Raw genomic sequence first — 11,211 nt, 5'->3', positions numbered from 1 at the left:
GTGTCGGTATTCCAATGGAGGACACATCGACCATGCCAAGGACAGATGTTATGGATGTGATGGGAGCTGAGGACCTGGATGTATTAGCGATCACTATAGAGCCATACTCAGATAAAATGAGGTTCTAAAGGTAGATAAATCCCCTGGTGCTGATGAATTGCTTCACAGGGTATTGAAAGAAATGGAAAAAGTTATAACTGAGGCCGAGATGAGAATTTGCGAAAATTCTCTGGGCTCTGGGCAAATCCCAGTGGATTGGAAGATGGCAAATGTCATGCCACTATTCATGAAAGGATGCAGGCAAAAGCCAGGGAACTATAGGCTGGTTAGTTTCACATCTGTAGAGTGAAAATACAAAGCTACCATTAAATAAGAAATAGTGAGGCATCTGGAGCAAAACACATCTATCAGGCAGATGCACCATGGATTCAGCCTCGATTGCAGAGATATAACCATATAACCATTTACAGCACAGAAACAGGCCTTTTTGGACCAACTAGTCCATGCCGAACATCATCGCCCACTCAGTTCCACTGACCCGCATTTGCCCCATAACCCTCAACACCTCTCCTATCCAAACATTCCTTAAATATTAACATCGATCTCGCGTCTACCAACACAGCTGGAAGTTCATTCCATACCATCACCCCACCCTGTGCATGAAGAAATTTCCCCTTATGTTCCCTTTAATCTTTTCCCCTTTTCCTCTCAATCCAGGTCCTCTTTTTGAATCTCCTCTACTCTCAGTGGGTAACTCCTCTCCACTTTGACTCTATCTGTCCTCCTTATCACTTTGAAAACACTGATGGAATATATGGAAATGTTTTTGGGAATTAAATTGGTAAAATTAGAGTAGGTTACATACGTACACACACTTTAAAACAGATATTTTTTGAAATACTGCAGAATTCATATTCAGTGACGTTTCAGAAACTATGGAGAACGTTATGCACATTTCACAAGTTGGTGCTAATTGAAATGATGTCATGAAATGAATGGACTAGATTCAGGTCGTCTGTGTTGGATATTTTTGCAAGGCTTTTGACCTCTCTGCAATGTGCTCACTCAAAGTTCATTGAGAGGTTTGTTTACCTAAAACAACAGATGGGAGCAGAAGACTAACTAACTCCTATTGATTGCAGGAGAAGTTGCGGGGGGTGGCTTGCAAGTGAGAGAGAGAAAAGGACATGTGGCTGGCACTTGGAATCTGAGAGAGAGAGTGAGAAAGAGAGAGAGAGAGAGAGAGAGACAGAGAGAGAGAGAGAGAGAGAGAGAGAGAGAGAGAGAGAGAGAGAGAGAAAGAGAGAGCTGAAACAAGCCAGGAGAATCTTGTTGAAACTGAAACAGAAGCTCCAGAGTGGTGGATGGCTAGAAGTGCTATCTGTCCTCTTGGAATAAGTGCAACCGAAAGGAACTCTGTAGTAGCCTGAAAGAAAGAGATTATCATGTGGAGAACCCTGATGGGGAAAGTTTCATCAGCAGGAAATTGAGGTGATTAATGGTGGTACCTCAGTTGTGGAAATCCTGGAACAGTACATCTATCTTTGCAAACCTACAAGAACTTTCCTGTGCAGTAAATATTTACCTTTCAAGCACCAAAGCCTGGTGAACTTTATACATGTTAAATTCTGTGCACGGTATAAAAATTGCCTGCAACCATTAAATGTGGAAGAATGAGAGGTGAGATCGAAATGTGAACCAAAGAACTTTTCTTAAATTTACACACGAATTACAATTGGTGAGAAGAGGATGGATCAGTTTCTTTTTGATGAAATTCTACGTTATGAAATAATTACCTATTTTGAAACATTTAATGCAACTATGGTATAAAATAAATGAAGTTCTAGTTATTCAAGGGAAATTTTCAGGTAAAAGTCCTTTGTATCAAAATAAGATTATTCCCTTTACACATAATAATCAATTTTTGAAGTTGGGATCAAAAGTATATTAAATTTGTACAAGATTATTATGAAGCAGGTTATTTTACTTCTTTCCAAAGAATGAAAGAGAAATATAGTATTCCTTCAAACACGCTTTTTTTCTTATTATCAATTTAAACAGTTATTGTTGGATAATTTTGGACATACTTTATGGTTACCTGGTTGATTGAAGTTTGAAATTTTACTTACAGAGTGAGGTTAGAAAGGATTTAGATCTGCGATGTATTCTTTATTACAAAATAAATTGTCTAAATTGGATTTGCATAAATCTGGGTTAAAAGGGAAAAAAGATTTAGGAATAATTATTCAACAAAATGATTGGATGAATTTAGTATGACTAAAATTATAAATGTCAGGTATCTGCTACTTCATTATAATTTCATTCATCAATTATTTTTAACTCTGGAAAAACTAAGAGGATGTAATTTAATTTTTTCAGTTTTGGGTTTCAGATGTCAGAAGGAAGTAGGTTCTTTTTTAAATATTCTACATGGTGATGGTAAAACCTCTTTGGAATAGACTTAAGGAATTTTTAGAAGTAATTTTGAAAGTGAAATTTTCATTAGGTCCTTTAGTATTTTTGTTGGGAAACATTAACAGGTTGGGATTAGAATTAGGATTAAATACATGCAAAATTGCATTTTTGAGATTAGCATTAGCTGTAGTTAGAAAATGTTTAGCAATTACTTGGAAAAATGAGACTGATTTGAGTGTTCAGAGATGGCAGATGGAATTGCCCTCTACAGCCTGACAACAACTTTCCCCTCGCATAGTACCCAGTACTGAACCCAATACTTCAAATAGGGCTTCCCCAATGTTTTACACAATGGTGACATAATCTCCCAACTCTGGGACAACAGTCTGACCACTGAAGGCCAATGTGTCAATGGCCTTATTTAACAACATATTTACCTGTGATGCTACTTCCAAGGTCCAAACTAGATGCACTCCGTGCCCCTCTGCTGTACATCACTCTGGCATTGAAGTACCTGTCTAGATGCCCCTTGAGTGTTGTCCCTGATCCTGCCTCTATCATCTCCTCTGGCAGGTTATTCCAGATACCAACCACACTGTGTGTGGAAATATTTACCACTCTGAACCCAAATAAACCATTGGCCTGTCATCTTGAACCTGGGTTATTTAGTTTTAGACACCACCCCCCACCATAAAAAAGAGATTTGCTCTCTCCCTTATCGAACACTACAGCACAGAATAGACCCGTCGACCCTCATTGTGTGGCTGACCGATATATACCAACCATCAAAAAACGAAATCCTCACAACTTCATATCCCTCAATTTTTCTTTCATCCATGTGCCTGTCTAGGAGTATCAGAAATGCCCCTTATGTTCCAGCCTCCACCCCCAACCGTAGGAATGCATTCCAGGAACCCACAACTCTCAGTGTAAAAATAATGACTCCTTGTCTCCCTTAAACTTTTCTCCCTTCACTTAGCACAGATGTCCCCTGGTGTTTGCTATTTCTGCCCTGGGAAAAAAAAAGGCTCTGGCTATACACCTTAACTATGCCTCTCAGAACATTAGACCACAGAACATTAAAGAATATCAAGAGGATTTTTGGCCCTTCTAGTCTGTGCTGAGCTATTATTCTGCCTAGACCCATTGACCTGCACTCAGTCCATAGCCCTCTGTACCCGTCCCATCCATGTTCCTATCCAAATTCTTCTTCAATGTTAAAATTGAGCCCATATTCACCAGTTGAGCTGACAGCTCGTTCCACATGTCCACCACTCACTTTGTGAAGGAGTTCCCCCTCATGTTGCCCCTAAACCTATCCCTTTGCACCCTTAAACCATGTCCTCTGGTTTGTATGTTGCTTATCCTCAGTTGGAAAAGCTGACCTACATTTTCTCTGTCTGTACCTCTCATAATTTTAAATACCTCAATCAAATCTCCCCCTCTCCCCCATTATCCTATGCTCCAGTGAATAAAGTCCTAACCTGTTTAACCTTTCCCTGTAACTCCATTCCTGAGGTCCAGTCAACATCCTACTAAATCATCTCTGCACTCTTTCAATCCTGTAGTTCATGACGAAAACTCCACAAAATACTCCAGATTTGTCCTCACTAATGTTTTGCACTAATTTACCATAACACCCCAACTCCTGTACTCAATATTTTGACTTCTGAAGGCCATAGTGCCATACGTTAATGTCGGTGGAATATTTTATTCAGAGTTGGTGTCAGTGCTGGGACCTCATCACCTAATGATGCCTCCCTTCTGCTCTCCCACACAGGTAGCTAATCTCGAAAACCCTCGTTTCAACTGCTCTCTCCCTCCCAGGATGGGACCGAATCAGGCTCGGCCACCCTGTCTTGCCTGGTGAGTGGCTTTAAGCCAGGCTTTGCGTTGCTGTGGTGGAGTGTGGATGAGGTCGAGACAGAGACTGGGGTGATGACAGCTGTTGAATCCCCGGACACCGACCAGTCACGCAAGCAGAGCAGTTACATGCCTGACTCTGCCGCTGCCTGGAACAAAGGATTCAACTATACCTGCATCATGAGCCACAGCTCACTGAGCTCACCTCTGCGCGTCCATCTCGCCGTTCTTCTGCACGTAATGAGGCCACGTCAGTCAGCGGAACATGCGCATTCTCAGATAGTGTCTTGAATTTCAAAGCTCAATGAAGGGCTCAAGCCCAAAATGTTGATTATGTATCTTTACCTTTGCTATATAAAGGAGTCTGGAAAAACAACCAACTGAAAAACCTCACAAAGATAAGCGTATACAGAGCCATTGTCATACACACACTCCTGTTCGGCTCCGAATCATGGGTCCTCTACCGGCATCACCTACGGCTCCTAGAACGCTTCCACCAGCGTTGTCTCCGCTCCATCCTCAACATTCATTGGAGTGCTTTCATCCCTAACGTCAAAGTACTTGAGATGGCAGAGGTCGACAGCATCGAGTCCACGCTGCTGAAGATCCAGCTGCGCTGGGTGGGTCACGTCTCCAGAATGGAGGACCATCGCCTTCCCAAGATCGTGTTATATGGCGAGCTCTCCACTGGCCACCATGACAGAGGTGCACCAAAGATGATGTACAAGGACTGCCTAAAGAAATCTCTTGGTGCCTGCCACATTGACCACCGCCAGTGGGCTGTTATCGCCTCAAACCGTGCATCTTGGCGCCTCACAGTTTGGTGGGCAGCAACCTCCTTTGAAGAAGACCGCAGAGCCCACCTCACTGACAAAAGGCAAAGGAGGAAAAACCCAACACCCAACCCCAACCAACCAATTTTCCCCTGCAGCCGCTGCAACCGTGTCTGCCTGTCCCGCATCGGACATGTCAGCCACAAACGAGCCTGCAGCTGACGTGGACTTTTTACCCCCTCCATAAATCTTCATCCGCGAAGCCAAGCCAAAGAAGATAAAGGACACTGTTTTACTTGCTGAGTTTCTCCAGTGTTGTGTATTTACTCCCACCAGAGTGTCTGGTTCTCTGCCCATGTTTTATAGCCTCTCTGGCATCTGTGTCTGACTTATGCGGCGTAATCGTGCAGAAATGTTCATTTTTATGGTCCAACACAATGCTTGATCATCTCCAAAGTCAGATTTACCTGCGTTTGTGACATGGTATTCTCTGTAGAATTGTCCTTACAGCCGCACGTTTCAACTCCTGTTGTGCGTAGAATGTGGAGAGGTGACCCTCTAGACAGCGAACTTGGTGCCATCAGATTCTGTGCAAAGCAGCTCTCAATGAAGTGGAGAAGAGGCGAATTTGTGATGGTCGTCATTGTTCAGCTCCTCGCCGTACATTCAAGGGATGGGCAGCGAGTAAGGTTGCGCTTGGGAGCCAAGCTCTGGAGAATTCTCAGGGTTCACCGCAGAGACTCAGTGATTGCTCTCTCCCTCTAGGCCCAGCGCTGCTACGGCCTCCTTACTTTCCCTCCTCCAATTCGAAGGGACAAGGCACCGAATGGGACATCGGTTCGCTGAGCACCTTCGCTCCATCCGCACCAGTGACAGGGATCTCCCAGTGGCCACCCACTTCAAGTCCACACCCCTCTCCCACACCGATATGTTTGTCCGTGCTATCATGCCCTGCCCAAGCAAGACCAACTGTAAATGGGAGGAACAACACCTAATATTCCACCGGGGCCCTCTCTGATATTTTTGGAATATTTTATTTATTCTGCATATATAATGTCAAAAATTAAGAATGTTATAGCATTAGTATAAAATAAAACATCAACAAACAGATGATGAAACTATTGATAAAAACTAAAATACTAAAATCTTAAAACTAAAAAAACTACAAAATACAAAAAAAACCCTATTGACCCACCTGCCCCCAAAATAATCTAACTCCAAAACTAAAATAAAGAATATTTCATTATAAAACACTTACAAGTCATTCATTTGGATTCTGTCAGTTGTCACTCAAAGACGTCAAACACATTATAAATTTGTTATATTTTTAGGGAAAACTTCACTGATCAAGAAAGAATTTAATAAATCATAATTTCATTATCATTATTTTAGCATATGGACCCCAAATTTGCAAAAATAAAGAACATTTATCCCTTAATTTATCCGTAAGTTTTCCTAATGGAATACAGCTTTGAATCTCAGCGCGCCATCTCTCTAATGTTAATGAAACATCAGATTTCCATGTTACAGTGACACATTTCCTTGCTTTTACTAAAACTAACTTAACGAGCTTTAGTTGACAATCTGACAACAATAATTTAGGAGTAACACTTTCAAAATGTCCTAACCAAAGTCATTCATGATTAAAGGAAAATTTACTCCCATTATCCTTTGTAAAAATTGACTGATAGAAACCCAAAATGGGTTGACCTTTGATCAAGAACATGTAGAGTGAAAAAAAGTTCCAATTTCATTTCCACATCTAAAACATTGATCCGATAAATCCGATCTCCATCTAGAAAATTTCTGTGGTGTAATATACAATTTCTTTAAACTATATTAATTAGTTAAAAAAACAAATAATATATGACATATGCAGCAATTAAACATGTACATAAATGTTGTTTTATATATAGAAAAAACAGAAAAAAAAGCAGAAACCCCGCCTTCAGCCAACTCTCCAAAGGAGAGCTAGAAAAAAAGAAAAAAGAAAGAATATTAAAGAAAAAGTTAAAGATACATATTAAAATCTAATCAATATAAATTGAAATGTAAATATTCTGAATATAACAGCCACTTATTAATAAAAAAATTATAATTATCATGTGAAACATACATAATATTTTCCATCATTAAACAATATTTCATCTCATTATGCCATCTATTAATATCAATCATATTTGTATCTTTCCATGTACTTGCAATATATTTTTTTGCTATGGATAAAGCTAAATATACAAAAGCAAGCTGGAACTTACCTAATCCCAAACCTTTCAGAGTTTGCAAACTACCCAATAAAAATACTGTTGGATCTAAAACTATTTAAATCTTATACAGGTATTCTAAAACCGACTGAATTTTCTTCCAAAAAGATTGTATATGTATACATAACCAAACAGAATGAAAAAATGTTCCAACCATATCACCATATCTAAAACACAAATGTGATTCATGAAAACCATTTTTTTTTTAAATTTTCAGGTGTCAAAAATAATTGATGTAAAAAATTATAATTCATCATTGCATAACATGCATTTATCAATCTAGTTACACTCTCATAACAGATATCTAACCAATCATCTTCAGAAAACAATAAAACCAATATCTGCTTCCCATTTAATTTTAGAACTAGCCCAACCCTTTTTATCCATACCATCCTGTAATATTTGATACATAGATGAAATATAACCCTTCTCTGGTACCTTCATAAGAAAAGTCTCCAATTTAGTCATTTTAGGTAAAATCATATCTCTACCAAACATACATTTTACCAAAGATCAAATTAGATAATAAAGAAATAAAGAGTTCTTATCAATACCAAAACCTTCCCTCATCTGACTAAAAGATAAAATCTTACCCTCTTTAGAAGAATCTCCCAAATTTTTCACACCTTTATATCTCCAATGCAATGTATTTGATTATGTATTGAAAAAGAAATAAGTTGATTATTATACAGTGGAGTCAAAGCCAATAATATACCCCTAGAGCCTGTCATTTTATATTTTCTTTATCCAAAACTTCATTAAATATTTTAGTATAGGCACATTATATTGTTGAAACAAATTTATATTCCATCGAAACAAAAATTGATGTATTTCAAATTCAGAAATAATTGCCATCTCAATTTTAGCCCAACTAGGAGGCAGTACCAAATCCATCAATGAACTAATACATTTAAGTTGGCCTGCTTCATAATAATTTTGAAAATGTGGTAAATGTAGTCTCCTTAACTCATATTTGTAAGTTAATTTATTCAAAGCTACTCTCGAAAATTTACCCTTCCATAAAAACTCCCTAACCATTTTATTTAAATCTCAAAAAAAAAATTATCATGTAAATACGGAATAGATTGAAACAAATATTGTATACGCGGAAAGATATTCATCCTAATTGTATGTATCCTACCCATTAGATTAGTGGGTAAATCTTTCCATTTAATCAAATTGTTTTTAATTTTTTTCATTAACGGAGCATAATTTAATTTATATAAAGGTTGATAATTAACATTCAAAATTCTACCCAGATATTTAATTTGATCAGTCCACTTCAAATTAATAATAGTCTTATAAACTGAATAATCTCCTTCATTTACTGGTAATATTTCACTTTTTTCCCAATTAACTTTTTATCCAGAAAGACATCCATATTGTATTAAACATTCCTTCAAGTGCAAAAGTGACTGAGCTGGGTTTGTTAAACACACAAATACATCATCAGCAAATCAATTAATTTTATACTCCTCGTCTAAAACTTTCATACCTTGTATCTGTGTATTTTGTCTTATCAACTGTGCTAAAGGTTCAATCACTAACGCAAACAAAGCTTGTGATAAAGGACAACCTTGACGAGTTGATCGAGTTAACTTAAAGGAATCCGAAATCAAACCATTCATCAATACTCTAGCTACCGGTTTACTATATAGAGCCCTAATTCAACCAATAAAAGAAGGACCAAACTTAAATTTCTCCAAAACTTTAAACAAAAAATTCTATTCAACTCTATCAAATGCTTTTTCTGCATCTAAGGATATCACCATCGGGTGATCTAAAGATTGTTGAAATCTATTAATCAAACTAATCATGTGCAAAATGTTATCTGAAGCATATCTATTCTTTTTAAAACCTGTTTGATCCATATGAATCAACTTAGGTAAAAATTTAGCCAATCTATTCGCTAATATTTTAGCTATTATTTTATAATCTACATTTAACAATGAAATTGGTCTATATGAAGATACTTTCAAAGGATCTCTATCTTTTTTTTAGGAATTACTGTAATTAAAGCACTAGAACAAGACTCGAGTAATTCATAATGTTCTCCAACTTGACAAAATACATCCCCAAACACTGCAGATGAATCAACATAAGAAATTTTATAAAATTCAAATGGAAATCCATCATCACCAGATGATTTACCATTTGGCATTTCCAGCATAGCCATTTTAATTTCTGAAACAGTAAATGGTTCTTCTAATTCCTATATATCTGCATCGTCTAATATCGGTAAATGCAACTGTGATTTAAAAAAAAGATCAATTGATCCAGTTTCTTATTTTCCTTCATATATATACAACTTTTTTTTATAAAATGAATAAAATTCATCATTAATCTCACGAGGTAATAAGAGAATTCCATCCAACAGCATTAATAGTTCTCGAAATCAGTTCTTTCTTTCATTGCCACGCCAATATCTTATGTGTTTTCTCTCCCCATTCGTAATACCATTGTTTAGTCCTTTTAATCACACATTTAAATTGATAAGATTGCAAAGTATTATATTCCAATTTCATTCTAGATAATTCTATTTTATGATCTTCTGTAACATCTTTCTGAAATTCCGTTTTTAACTCATCAATCTGTTTCTCTAATGAAAGACTCTGATTTAATCGATTCTTTTTTATTTTAGAAGTATAACTAATTATTTGTCCTCTCAAATAGGCTTTCATAGCATCCCATAATACAAACTTACTTTGAACAGAATTAGAATTTTCTTTCAGAAAAATATTAATTTATTTTTTTCAAAAATATCAATAAATTCCATATTTTTAACAACATTGTATTACATCTTCAACAATAAGCCATTTGAATTTTCTCAGAAGTTGCCTTTGTAAAATATAACAAGGAGTGATCTGAAACCACCCGACTTTTATATTCCACTTGTTGTCATTTCCCTTGTAAATGTGCTGATACTAAGAAAAGAAGTCAGTCCTTAAAAGCGATTCATGAATAAAAGGAAAAATCTTTCTCTGTTAGATTAAGACGTCTCCAAATATCTAGCAAATTAAGATCTTTCATCAACGCTTGGACCTGAACTGCCATCTTGGATTTTTTAACTTTCTTCAGAGATTTATCTAATAAAGGTCCCAAAACACAATTAAAATCATAACCAACTAAAATATTATCATTAGCCTGACCCAAACATAAAAATGCATCTGAAATAAATATTTCATCATCTGCATTTGGGGAATAAATATTAAGTAACGTTCAAAATTCACTAAAAATCTGACAATTCAATTTAAGAATACATCCTGCCTTTTCCTCCATTGATTGCAATTCAAAAGATAAATCTTTATGTGTCAAAATTGCTACACCTTTAGCTCCAGATAAATGAAGAAGACTATACATGTCCAACCCAGTCCCTTTTTAATTTCATGTTTCCTTCACATTCAAATGTGTTTCTTGTTAAAAAGCAATATCAATTTTCATTTTCTTAATATACGCCAAGACTCGCTATGCTTAATCGGACATTTTAATCCTCAAACATTAAAAGTAGCAAACATCGACTTTGACATATCTACTATTGTTACTAAATACCAATAATATCTTTATATAAAAACTCAAAACAACATATATAGGTCCTCCAATAGAAAAAACAATCACAAATTAAAAACTAACTAAAATGAAAATAAAAAAATAAAATGAATACTAAAGTAACGTGCAAATCTCTCCCTCCCCAGCCAAACAGTCAATAACATCAAAATATCATAATAACAAAAAAAATAGAATAAGAGAATTCTTCTTTTCATCCAGAAGATTCCAATCTCGAAGATCCCATTTCAGAAGGAGGTAGACTCTTTCCATTCCCGTTTTTTTTCCATTTCTGCCATTGCTTCTGTCTCCAGAACAACCAGATGGGCTATGTCTTTGTCCTCTTATATCTG

Source organism: Narcine bancroftii (assembly GCF_036971445.1).
Source record: "Narcine bancroftii isolate sNarBan1 chromosome 5 unlocalized genomic scaffold, sNarBan1.hap1 SUPER_5_unloc_1, whole genome shotgun sequence".
In the NCBI taxonomy this organism is placed as follows: domain Eukaryota; kingdom Metazoa; phylum Chordata; class Chondrichthyes; order Torpediniformes; family Narcinidae; genus Narcine; species Narcine bancroftii.
The sequence above is the reverse complement of the archived record's forward strand: the minus strand, read 5'-3'. Positions refer to the sequence as shown.